Below are 13,998 nucleotides of genomic sequence, written 5' to 3'. Positions count from 1 at the left end.
TGGTGTTTATTCCACTGAAAAATATGTGCATGTTTGCTCCCGAAACTGTCTTTATTACCGAGTCAGACAGTAGAAACCTTATCGTTAGGCGAAGATGTGAATTTTTTTTATCGTTAGTTTCATTATTTTACAACTGCATAGGCCGTAGTTAATAATGCAGCTAGTGGTACAGAAAATCGCAGCCAGATATTTAGCAGGGCCGTACCCTGATCTAAATCCGGGGGGGGGGGGGGGGGGTCACTACTTGTTATAAACGAATGAAACACTATACAAATTAAACTCTGAGATGTGTATGCTATTTTCTGGAGGAAAAAACCCCCAAAACAAACAAAGTGAGATTCTCAGAAGGGCAACTGCCCCTTGCCCCCCCCCCCCCCCAGGGTACGGCCCTGTTTAGTCAAATTAATGTACACTTCCGTTCGTACACAGTGATATGTACAAAAAGAACATGCACATTAATTGCAAATATCAAAACTTTATTATAATGCCGTTTTAACCAGTTAATCATCAATAAGCCCCTTTTTCTTGGTCTCCCTAAGACGTGTTCGTAAGTATAAATGTTGAACAGAACAAATATTGTACATTTTCTTTTCTGTAAAAGACGGAGATTGCACACAATCTGATAAACAATAATAGAAATAGGAAACTTTATTAACGTCAAAAAATAAAAGAACAACGACCACTCCACGATTCAGTAGGAACAAAGGGCCTTTGTTGCACGCGCCGGAAGTAATTTAGTGAATTTTTGGGCCGCTTAGCGTACATGCAAATCAAAGGCAGATAAGTATGTTTCTAATAGGCATAGAGGCTATAGTCCAGTCGTCATGAGTTGGTATAGTGGTGCAGATGGGCCCGATTGCGGAGGATACGAGATAGTAGCAATATAAAACAAAGTAAATCTAGAAAAGAGTAGTAGGGGCCGACCCCACTTCCTATTTCTTCTTAGAGTAGGGTAGTCAATCTTCCAGTGCTGCTATTGTCCGAACCAAATTGTTAACAACTACGAAAAATTACTCTCCTACCTTTAATTGCCATTAGATTTCCTCCAAAGTTTGTCCAGACAGAAATCTTGAAAAAACCATTACAATGACACAGATTCCACATACCACATACCAGATAACTATGTCACCTATATTGACTTCGCTGAGAGCGCATAGGGCAAAAACCATGTAATTTTGTGCCAGCTGCATTTTGACTTTTTTTTTAATATTCTTCAAGAGGGGTGAAAGGATAGGACTTAATCTAACAACGTCATAACATGTTATGATATAAAAAGCAAACGTGATGACGTCATATTATTATATTTTTTTATTTATTATTATTAAAAAAAAATTAATGATACCACTAGAGATCATTGATTTCATATTAATTGTCTCACATACTTTGGAGGCTTTCACCCCTCTTGAAGAGTATTCCATAAACAAGCAACATGGCAGACGGCAGAAAACTGCATGTATTTTTTTCCTATGCTATCTCAGCAAAGACGATATCGGCGACATCGTTGCAGTCTCGTGTGGAATCTGTATATTTGTAGTGGGTTTTTTGCGATTTGTGTCTGGACAAATTTTGGAGGAAATCTAACGGCAATTAAAGGTAGGAGAGTAATTTGTGTAGTTGTTAATAATTTGGTTCGGACAATAGGCCATGTTTTGTGCTATCCTGCCTGTGGGAAGCGCAAATAAAAGATCCCTTGCTGCTAATCGGAAAGAGTAGCCCATGTAGTGGCGACAGTGGATTTCCTCTCAAAATCTGTGTGGTCCTTAACCATATGTCTGACGCCATATAACCATAAATAAAATGTGTTGAGTGCGTCGTTAAATAAAACATTTCTTTCTTTCTTTAAAAGTAATCAATGAAACGGCCAGTCGGTTTAGTAACATAGCAAACCCCGGCTTCGTTCAAATAGACTCCGAATTCTCGCATAGGAAGCTTCGAGAAATAACGAGACTTTGAGACTTGTTTATTTTTAGAAATATCTGGAACGTTTTAACAATTGTGTCAGCATTTACGTCAAATTTCACGGTAATTATGCCATCTTATATTTGTTGATTAGTTATTCAGACATATGTCGTATTGTTTGGTATAATTCGCTTGCTTTTTTTTATGGTATTTAGGTATTTTCTGGACATTGCTGGCAAATGTTCAAGAAAAGCTTTGCTTGGAATTCAGCTTGGACCTGGTTCAGTGGTTGTTGGTGTATGACAGGATGTAGAAGGTGGTGTAGATTTTAATCCAGGAAATGGAAAATAAAACTATGGGAGATAATTTTTTGTTTCAGATTTTGGCAAATTCTGTTTTCCATTTTGGGACATTCCGGTTTTTTACCGTTTTTCTAAAGTTTCCAGTTAATGTTGTGCGATAATTTTGGGCTTTTCAAACCTTTTGCTACAAATAATTTATCATTCACGATTCATTGTCACGATTGTGATTATTTACAATTATACGAATTATCACTATCAGAAATGCAAGAAGATATAAAAATTAACAACACTAAGAAAGACATCAAAATAGTAGACCTGTTATTTTCTATAATCGGCAGGGCTTTAACTTAACAATGGCAGAGCTCCTCAACAATGTAAATTATATATAAAATAATATAGCAGTACATTTGGTATCATCGGTTACTAGTCATTTCGTACGATAGTCGTTTCGTACCATAATGCTTTGATCATTTTGTACCACAGTCATTTCGTATCATAGCCATTTCGTACCTTTTTACCATCCCGTACCATAATGTTTGGTCATTTCGTACCATAGTGGTTTCGTACTCGGTATCTTTATTTTTGTCATGGTTGCCACTTCTTATTTTTATTGTTGACGAATAAACGTTGACATGTAAACATACCTTGTAAAGTGAGCAACGGTTTAAATGAACATAATTATGTACATATTGCCACTGATGATCTGATGAATATTGTGTTTTATTTGATCCTGGATGACAAATTTCATTGCTTCTAATTTGTTCAAAGATACTGCTAAAATAACAACATTGTTGTAGGGCTTCTTGTAATAAATATTTGTTGGGTCTCTTGTAATAAACTTGGTGAAGAAAACCATGGCCTTTGTTTATTTTATAAAACCATAATCCGTTTGTTTATTTAACACACGGTAACACAAAGTGCTCATTGGTAATTAATATAATGATGAACGGAAACATTTGATGATAAAAGTAATATATCATCTTTTTGTTTGTTTCTTTCTTTCTTTCTTAAGGGTGGGGGCTTCAATATAGCTGCATTAGCCTAATGTTTATTTTTTAAATCAGTAATTCGACATTTTACAATCTATATGTCAACTAAGCTGCACAATAAATGATTGAGATATGAAATGACTGATATGAAATGACCAAGGTACGAACTGACCAAACAGACATAGTACGAAATAACCATGGTACGAAATGACCAAATAACTATAGTACGAAATGACTGGTACGAATTGACTGGTTACCATATCATCAATGTGATTGTCCCAAACTTTGTTCAGCTAACAACAAAATCACGAATATGTACTTACTATTTCGGCCTAACTTAAAGAAGGAATATTCTATATTTCTCAGTTATGGTACATGTAATATAATATATTCCAATCGGTTAATCCATAAACTGGAAAAAGTGTTGGTTTTTAAGTGCATTCAGGCACATGCATTTGGAAAAATAACATTCCCACGCATGCATGGTTCATCACTTTCAATTTTAAAAGTGACTACAGTGTACCCTAGATTTATTGCCCCTCGCATACCGCCAACTTTCTTTAAAGTACCGTTTTCATTCATGTTTATTTCCCTCGATATAACGCCACCCTCTGTATCCACCATCTGCCAACGACGTTTTTGAACCGAACTCCATTTAGCCATTATAATCCCCTCGATTTTGCCGCCAATGGTCTGGTCACAAAGTTGATTATAGTGACATAATTACTAGCGATCTGTTGATTGGGGAAATCCTAACACCGTTGTACACTGGCAGTATACACTGAATCTGTTTTTGTTTATTGTGTAGCAATTAATGGATGTAAGTGCTAGAATTGTTTAGGCAGGCACAGTGTTTGTGTCCAATCAACACTCGGTATAGAAAGAACAGCCGCTATAGTGATCACGTGCCAGAGGCGTGCATTAGATTCATTATTTCAATTGCGGATTGTTCTGTCGGGTCTTTGAAATGCTGGCAACAGCGACTCAAGTTTAATTAATAAACAAACTTTATGTAAGTTTTATTATGCTCGAGCATATTTCGACCATGGCCTCATGTTAAGTTGCTATTTAGCGTTGGCATAAATGCGACGACACCGGTAATGCATTTTATTACAGCAGAATGGATTTAGACGCGGTTAAAAAAAAGACAAATTGTTCAGTACTCGAAGATAAATTCAACTAAAAGTCAACAAGATATAGCCAGTCACTTTTCAGCGTTGTGACGGCATTCGTTTTGTGAAACATGTTTGGGATATCGCCAGTGCCACCACCATCAAAAATTGTTGGATTCACACAGGGGTCGTTCCTCGGGACCCTCATTTCCGACTTGCACCAAGCACCAGCCAATGAAACGACAGCGTTGCGAGATCTGGTTGGTGACGTCACGGGCCGGCTTTCAATCGACGAACAGCGACGAGCAGATTCTTGAAAGTGTTAAACAGATTCACGACGAAACGACTGATGACCAGGAAGAAGAGTCCGATGCTGAGCCGGAGCCCATATATGTCATATTCTTGACATTCAGCAATTTAAAAAAAAAAAAATTAAGTTTGGTAGTAAACCCAAGGCACCCTCATTATACCGCCAACTCGATATAACGCCAAAATTATTTTGGAACATTGGTTGGCGTTAAATCGAGGTTATACTGTATATTATGATAAAAATTAATGTTTCTGAAATGTGCAGTGGACGAACCCTTTGATTAATATTTTTTTGAAAGAAAAATTTGTTTGTCAAGAAACATCAGTCCACCTCTTTTTTCCCCATGATTGCTGACAACACTCAATATAGACCTATTCATACCAGTGAACAGTTTGTAAAATAAAAATGTTCTAATGTACTGATTCTTTGTTAAAACTATTTATAAACTCACAATTATTTACTATTGTTCTGAATGGACTATGTATTATTCAACACAGTAGGGGAACAAAAATGCAGCATACTTTTGCAAATAAATATAATTAAAAAAACGGGTCATGAAAATCATAAAAAGTAAATGATTTGGCCTTGTTGATGTGACACATTTGAGATCATATGACATACACCGAATGTTAATTTATCTTTCTCCATTTTCACTTAATTTCTACAAGTCCAGTGGACCCGATCTCCCTAATTTTAAGGAATTTACAAAAACAGCTTAGTAAATTTAATGGTTTTAGGGGTTTGTAAAGTTTTGTATTTAGATACTTGTTTTAACTTTATTGTTAATGGAAATGTTCCTTGACTGAAGAAAAACCTCACAAATTAATGACAAGTAGACGACAAAAAATTGGATGTTGATTGCGCAAACTGTGCATGAAAAAAACAAACAAACCAGAGTTCAGGGATTCTGGGATTTTTATAAAATCCACTGGCTATGGGATCAGTGATTTAAAAATTTACTAGCCATGTTTAAATATTCACAAGCCCTCTTTACTTAAACTTAATACAATGTTACTAAATAACAGTAATAATCAGATATGTCACCTAAAGGGGGAGGTAGAGCTTAAAAACACCAACATTGGGGGTTGGGGTGGGGCAGGGTATTCATATTTACAAAATCGACTTAACTGCAACATTTGACTTCTTCTTTTTTCACTAGCCGTCTGGCATGGCAATAGTAGTTATTTACTAGCCCAACATTGAATATCACTAACCATGGGAGTGGGGCTACCACAATCTAGATGCCCTGGAGTTTGAAGCATAAAATTAAGTGTGTTGAAAATATACATTATGTGCCTGGGGCAGGATTTAGCTCAGTCGGTTGAATGTTCGCTTGGGGTGCTTGCGTCACAGAATTGAACCACCTCGGTGGATCCATTCACTACTAATGATAAAATGTAGCAGATTTCCTCTCTAACACTATGATAAAATTACGAATATTTGACATCCAATAGCCGATGATTAATGAATCAATGTGCTCTAGTGGTGTCATTACACAAAACAAACTTTCTTTGTGATTGTCGGGTACTTGAAGACGGAATGGCTGAGTGGTCGATCATGTGACACAACGTCACGATATAGGTCGGCGAACTTAGAATTCTGCTGTCCGGAGTTTGCCGAAGCTTAGCTGAATGTGGATGCTGTCGGGTTTCTTTCTGTAGTGTGTGTATTAGTGATTAATATCTGAACTTTTTTTAATCAAGTAACTCGAAAATGGTCGATGTAAATGTAATTGACATTAAACATAGGATTGTTGTGGTATTAGAGCGGAAATCTTTGACAACTTTTTGGTTGTCGGCAATTGCCAAAAAAATACATAGCTTGGTCTCTGACTGTAATGAGAGCGTGTTTATGTTTGAATATCCGTCTAGCTCTCTTACAGTCAGAGTACTCGGGCTAATGCTGTCCGAGCTACCGATTCTGCGAAATCTGTAGATGATGATGATGATAACTAGTTTAACGTGCCCATATACCACTAGGGTTTCGAACACGCCCATCCCGAGTCCGACCTCCGATAAGATCGATGGCCTGACTCGGGATGGAGAGGGGGGGGGGGGGGTTTGAAAATGGGCAGAATTTTAAAAATAGCAATTAGTAAAAAAGTTAATAGAATAAAAAAAAAAAAAAAAAAAAGCCAAAAATAAAAAAGAATTGACTGCTCAGCCGAATATTTATATAATTTGGAGCATTTTAGAAGGACAGTCAAAAATTAAATTAGAGAAAGAAGAGAGGAGAGGACTATTTAATATTTAAAAAAAAAAAAATAATTAATTTCGACATAAAATATATAGATATGTGTTCAAAATTAATCCACAGGTAATTAACCAGTGGAGCTAATTTTAATTAGATTGCTTTAAATACATACTTGAGTTAAGTCTCACCCACTAATTTCATCTAAATAAAATTAACTTCCACACACAATGCCCTCATCTCTATACATTGTACTTGTAAGCCTATTGATAAGCATCGTGTTTTGAGGTAGTTGGTTTTTTCTATTAAAAAAAATTCCCACTTTGAGATGGGATTCTTGTTTTTTTCGTAGATTAAGTTTGAAATGATTGTTTTGATGTCATGATACAGTAATAAACTAGGAATAAGAATACACAAATAGACTGGCCTTGTAGAACCGGATTTTCAGCTAGATTTATTAGCTGGTACATGACATCCTTATTTTGATATATATATATATATATATCGGAGGACCCATAATCTAAACGTTCATCTAGCAGTTTAATATTTAGATCAAAGGCACCCATAGATCCACATTTGTGAAAGTTATGTGAGTGCTGTTAGATTTAAAACATACTAAAAGCAACATAAAATCATTCATGTGAAAGTAGTTGGTTTTTCTCATTCTTTTGTTTACCACAGTGCGTGTAATTACAAGAAAACTGTGCATGAAAATTGTTATTAAAATGATTTGTAATATTTGGTTTTAAATATAAATAAATAATTCAAGTATCTATAGGTCATTTTCCTTTTTTTTCTTTTTTGTTTTCTTTTTCTTTTGTTCTGAAAATTCTGCATATTATTTTTAGAAATTTCAAGGTCAATTACAACAAACGTTAACAAAATGTAGAGACGTAAGAAATTAAAGACGACAACTAATTTACTGTTAAATAAACCGTTCTGATTATGGACATATCTGTTCATAAACATGTACATTCATGCATAAATTATGTAAAGTTATGCATCATTTAAGAAAGAACATGTCACATACAATGTGTATACCAGCAAAAACGTTTATCCTTTTGATTTTGTAACTTTATCATTATTGACAGTTTGTAACTTTATCATTATTGACAGTTTGTAACTTTATCATTATTGACAGTTGCCAAGAATTTTGTTTTCATTCCTTATGCAGTCTATTTTACATTAAAATATGCTTTCATATTTGTGACCTCATAAAAGACATCCAGCTGGCTCGACACAGTGCTGTGGAATGTTTGTGAATGTGCTATTTTATTTTTAATATCTTCACTCCTTACAGCATATTCATATCATAACAGCTGCAAGCTTATGTTAAATGTGTGTATATAATGTGGTTGGTTGCATACATGTATGCCATCCGTGTCGTTTGCTGTGAGGCGTCGAAAAAATATATCATGTGTAAATATACAAACCAGCCCATGCACTACGGATACAGTGAGGAATAATTGCAAATTAGAAAGTTTGTTTGGTCTAACGACACCACCAGAGCACATTGATTATTTAATCATGGAATACTGGGGGTCAAACATTTGATAATTCTGACAGAGCCAACCTGCTACCTTTTTCTGTAAACTGCTAGGGATCTTTTTCAGGTATGTGCACTTCTCCACACACAGGACAACACATACCATGCATTGTCCTTAATAAGTTACTGTTTATTTTAAATTTTGATGGTACATTTGTGTCCGTTAAATGCATGTACCATTCATCTCACAACTCGTTTAAAAACTTATCCAACTCGCTTTTGCTTGTTAGATACATTTTAGATACATGGTATCTAACAGTGTTTTTTAAACGTGTATTTAGCTGTTTACTTCCGGGTCAGTGGGCAGTTGAATGATCCTGCTGTAAACAAAGTGTTTGTTTTAACTTGATTAACCAGTTTACATACATGTGTATATGTAGCTGATCTTGCTGTTTAAAGAGTAGCTATCTCTCTCTCTCTCTCTCTCTCCCCATCACTAGGGAGTGTTGTGATTTTACATAAATATCATATCAAAATGGTAACAACTTAAATAGCTCCCCTATATTTCCGTGATTTACATAGGAAAACCTTTTTTTTCTTTCTTTTTTTAATTCATTATTTGTAAAATGGGAACATTTTTGTGGCAATGGTCTACTATTACCAGTACTGCGTGTATATATCTGTACTTGTGGGATGGGTTTTGAGTCATGACTGTTTGATCGGAAAGTGTATTTTGAGTAACCGTGCTGCTGAGAGTTAAGAAAATAAGTAATCAAACTGTGTATGATGCAGCTCCGCTAACGACAAGGTTGACAATGCTTTTAATTATATCCAATTAAGATTCAAGCATGCTGTCCTGGCCACATACCTCAGCTATCTGGACTGTGTGTCCAGGACAGTGGGTTAGTGGTTAGTGAGAGAAAAGAGGGTGTAGTGGTTTTACACCTACCCAATGAGTCGTTAAAACTTGCTTTGGTTGGGAGCGGGTACCGGACTGTGAATCCAGTACCAACCAGCATTATGTCCGATGACTTAACCACGACACCACCGAGGCTGGTTGCCTGATCAATGCAAGGTGATCTTTATTAGCTGAGTTTTACAAAGTGGTCCTCCAGGCAAGCATAATTTTTTTTTTAATGTGTACATCTTTACAGGTTTCTTGAAAAATGTGATGCGTTAAAAAGATGAGTGCACTATGTACAAGCAGTTACAATAAGTTGTTGCATTCAACCCACTTTGAGTAATGACCGATCTGTGTACATGTTCAGTACACGTACGTATGTGTTACATGTGCATGTAGATCATGTAAGTCTGCAATGTACGGCTCGTTAGTGGGCGAGACGTAGCCCAGTGGTAAAATGCTCGCTTAATGCACCGTCGATTTAGGATCGATCCCCATTGGGCTATTTCTCGTTCCAGCCAGTGCTCCACAACTGGTGTAACAAAGGCCGTGGTATGTGCTATCCTGTCTGTGGGATGGTGCATATATAAAAGATCCCTTGCTGCTAATGAAATGGTGACAGCGGGTTTCCTCTCTATATCTGTGTGGACCTTAACCATATGTCTGATGCCATATATCCATAAATAAAATGTGCTGAGTGCTTCATTAACTAAAACATTTCCTTCTAAGGGCTCGTTAAATTCAGTAAGGGCTTGTACATGAAACAACTTATTTTAATTGGCCCTGTTGACCACCGTGATTTTGACCCTGTAATAGGGGTTGTTAGAGGGGAATTGGAATGAATCCCCTAAAATTATCAGAATCATGTACATCTGTTTTATTTTGAGATTTAAAGTGCACACAGTCCCCTACACACACACACATCCCCTCCCCTACAAACGCACACACCCTCCCCTACACACACCCTCCCCTACACATACACACACACTCCCCTATAAACACACACACACACACCCTCCCCTTCACAAAGACACCCTCCCCTACACACACACACACACCTTCCCCATCACAGACACACACACCCTCCCCATCACACACACAAGGATGATGGTTTTTCACTGCTAAAAATGAAAGTGCATTAAAAAATCACTGAGGTAAAAAAAAAATTGTCAAAGCACATTTTCACTTGTCAGGACTAACGAACAAGTGGTTATTTTGAACACTGGCGAGATCTACATTGTTGAAAGTGACTGCAAACTATTCAAGTTCAAATTAATTCACTATTTCAAAATCCACCCTGTGGGCATGTATGTTGTAGACCCTGTCTTCCCACCATTTTCCCCAACATACAAGATATAACGCATATTACATCATATGAAACTGACAGCAGTCTATTAAAGTTAAGGGTTGGGGTTTTTAACGACACCACTATAACGCATATTACATCATATGAAACTGACAGCAGTCTATTAAAGTTAAGGGTTGGGGTTTTTAAACGACACCACTATACAGCACATTAATTTATTAAACATCAGCATTTGGTAATTTTGACATATACGTCTTAGAGAGAAAACCTGCTACTTTTTTTCCATTAGCAGCAAGGGATCTTTTATATGCACGATCCCACAGACAGGATAGCACATACCATGAACGAGTATTAAAGTAAAATTATTAGACCCCAAGATCCACCTTGCAGGCATTTATGTTATAGACTGTCATCCTACCATTTTTACCAAAATATAATTTTACAAATATAGTATTAAGTGAGATCAACACTGTCGAAACTGACTGCAGACTATTAAAGGTAAATTATGAAAGGTTACCCTATTTCAAGATCCACCTTGCAGGCATGCATGGTAACCATATTAATATTATTATAGACCCTGTTGTCTCACTATTTCCAATCAAATATAATGCATATATATCTTAATTTATACATGTAGTGAGATCAAGATTGTTGAAACTGATTGCGGACTATTAAAGTTAAATGACGTAGATGGGTGGTGAGATTGTTTGTCAGTAAGACTGCCGAGAGATAAGCTAGTTCTGAAGGATTACAGTGGAATGTACTCCCACACTGGGTAGCTATTTATAGCGTCTTGTAGAGAGACAGAGAGAAGAGAGTGCTGCCTGGGGCTGACTCACGCCTCTATTTCTGGTCTCTCAAGAGCCCTGCTGGATGCAACTGAATTCGGTACTTTGCAGCATTTAAATAATTATATATACCAGTGCTTCAATTCACAGTGATGCTTCAGTTACTGTCTTAGAACGTATTGATGTGTGGGTAGGCTCTCACTTTGTTGGTGCTATGTCTGGTATGTGTGGCACACTTTGTTGATTCAACATGTACATGTGTGTATCTAGTACATGTTGCACATTTTGTTGATACTACTACGGCAGTATACAGAATTGTGTACGTGTAGTATTTGTTGCACATTTTTGTTTGTGCTGTATGTACCTGACATTGTAGTAACTTCACTTGAGGTAAGTTGTACATTTTGTTGATACTACTACGGCAGTATACAGAATTGTGTACGTGTAGTATTTGTTGCACATTTTTGTTTGTGCTGTATGTACCTGACATTGTAGTAAGTTCACTTGAGGTGAGTTGTACATTTTGTTGATACTGCATGTAGTATACTATATGACTGACCTATTGAAGGAAATGCTTTATTTAATGACACACTCAACACATTATATTTACGGTTATATGGCGTCGGACATATGGTTAAGGACCACACACATATTGAGAGAGGAGACCCGCTGCAGCTACTTCATGGGCTACTCTTTTCGATTAGCAGCAAGGGTTCTTTTGTATGTACCATCCCACAGACAGGATAGCACATACCATGGCCTTTAATATACCAGTCGTGGTGCACTGGCTGGAACGAGAAATAGCCCAATGAGCCCACCAACGGGGATTGATCCCAAACTGAGCACTTTATCACTGGGCTACATCCGCCCCTTCGACCTGTTGAGCATAAATTTCTGTTGTACACTTGCTGATGCCTCGGATATGTTTATGTACATGTGGTATACAACATTTGGTTCACTATCATATCGCACTGCATTACTATTCAATATGCCAGATTCCGAGATCACTATGTAATTCTAAATGTTAAATAGGGGCAGGACATAGCCAAGTGGTAAAGCACTCGCTTGATGCACCGTTGCTTTCGGATGGATCCCATCAGTGGGCCTATTGGGCTATTTCTCGTTCCAGTCAGTGCATCACAACTGGTATATCAACGGCTGGTATGTGCTATCCTGTCTGTGGGATGGTGCATATAAAAGATTCCTTGCTACTAATAAAAAAATGTAGTGGGTTTCCTTGCTATTTTTCTTGCTATTAATGGAAAAGTGTAGCAGATTTTCTCTCTCTGGCTATATGTCATAATTACCAAATGTCTGACATCCAATAGCCGATGATTAGTAAATCAATGTGCTCTAGTGCTGTCGTTAAACAAAACTTTAAATGTTAAACAGGAGTTACTAATCAATTTTCTATCAATTAAAGCGACGAAGCCTAGTTTTAAAGAAGTAATGGTTAATGAAACAAGCTCAAGTTATTTTTGACGGTATTTCTCTGTTTAAAAATCACAGACTTGGCTTTTCTCTGTTATAACCATACCAAATGTTTGTTGCAGATTTGTGGATTAACTAAATTTAGTGTCCATTTTTATGGGCTGAAACTATGGTCTGTGCCTTTAACAACTGTTGCTAATGAACATTTTAAAAAACAAAATATTCTTAGTATTAGCCGAGTGCTGGACTCTAGATGGATGTGGAAAGTGAAATACGGCCTGCTGTTATGATGGGGGGTTTTAATTACCGTAGCACCTGGTGATCGGGGAAGGTTTGGGATAGTTAGGGGAAAATAACATACTGTGTAATGTATTTTAGAGCATAAAATTGAAATGGGGGGGAGGAGGGGGGCGTAGCCCAGTGGTAAAACGCTCGCTCGATGTGCGGTCGGTCTGGGATCAATCCCTGTCAGTGTTCCCATTGTGCAATTTCTCGTTCCAGCCAGTGCACCATGACTGGTATATCAAAGGCCATGGTATGTACTACCCTGTCTGTGGGATGGTCCATATAAAAGATCCCTTGCTGCTAATCGAAAAGAGTAGCCCATGAAGTGGCGACAGCGGGTTTCCTCCCAATATATGTGTGGTCCTTAACCATGTGTCTGAAGCCATATGACCATAAATAAAATGTGTTGAGCGCATCATTAAATAAAACATTGCTTTCTTTTTTTTAAATTGAAATATAGCACAGAATCAAAAACTAAATGGCAGATGAGCTAACCGTACAATAATCTAAAAGAATCTATCATTGTGAGGTATGGTTACGGCAATTCCAACCCGAGGGACAAAATGTTTTTTGTGAGGGCTGAATTGCCTTATGGATACCTAACAACAGTGATTGATTATTTTTCTTGCCCTTTAATTACAGTCACAAAACATTAATTTTGTAAGCTAGGGTTTGTTTATTGTAGAACGATTAGTAAACATTTCACCTACAAACTCATTTAATCAATGCAGGAAAAATATAGTCCACATCATGCAATAACATAAAATTGTAACAACTAGTTAAGTTTAAATATTTTTAAAACAATGATACAACATTAAACGGCAAGCAGAATTCTAAAAAAAAGAAAGAGTTATGATGTCGGTCGTCATAAAACATGAATTATGATGTCGTGCATATGTAGAAATCGTCCAGCAGCAGGTGCTAGATATATTTATCTAGCACTGTGCAAAAGCTGACTAATTCATTCCAGTGGGCAAGAAAGAAATATGTGTACATCCC

General features: G+C 36.8%; 1 protein-coding gene across 2 annotated transcripts in view; it reads left to right on the top strand.

Annotated features, from left to right (window-relative positions):
- Positions 1-1,933: 1,933 nt before the first annotated feature.
- The window catches only part of LOC121382101 (dnaJ homolog subfamily B member 6-like), a 30,255-nt gene continuing 18,190 nt past the window's right edge, over positions 1,934-13,998 (top strand). For both annotated transcript variants that reach the window (XM_041511596.1, XM_041511597.1), the window contains exon 1: positions 1,934-2,022. The gene's annotated coding sequence lies outside the window, so the exon portion shown is untranslated. The remainder of the gene's footprint in view (positions 2,023-13,998) is intronic.

Source organism: Gigantopelta aegis, chromosome 9 (assembly GCF_016097555.1).
Source record: "Gigantopelta aegis isolate Gae_Host chromosome 9, Gae_host_genome, whole genome shotgun sequence".
Taxonomy (NCBI): Eukaryota; Metazoa; Mollusca; class Gastropoda; order Neomphalida; family Peltospiridae; genus Gigantopelta; species Gigantopelta aegis.
Note: the sequence above shows the minus strand (reverse complement) of the source record. Positions and strands in the feature narration are given on the sequence as shown.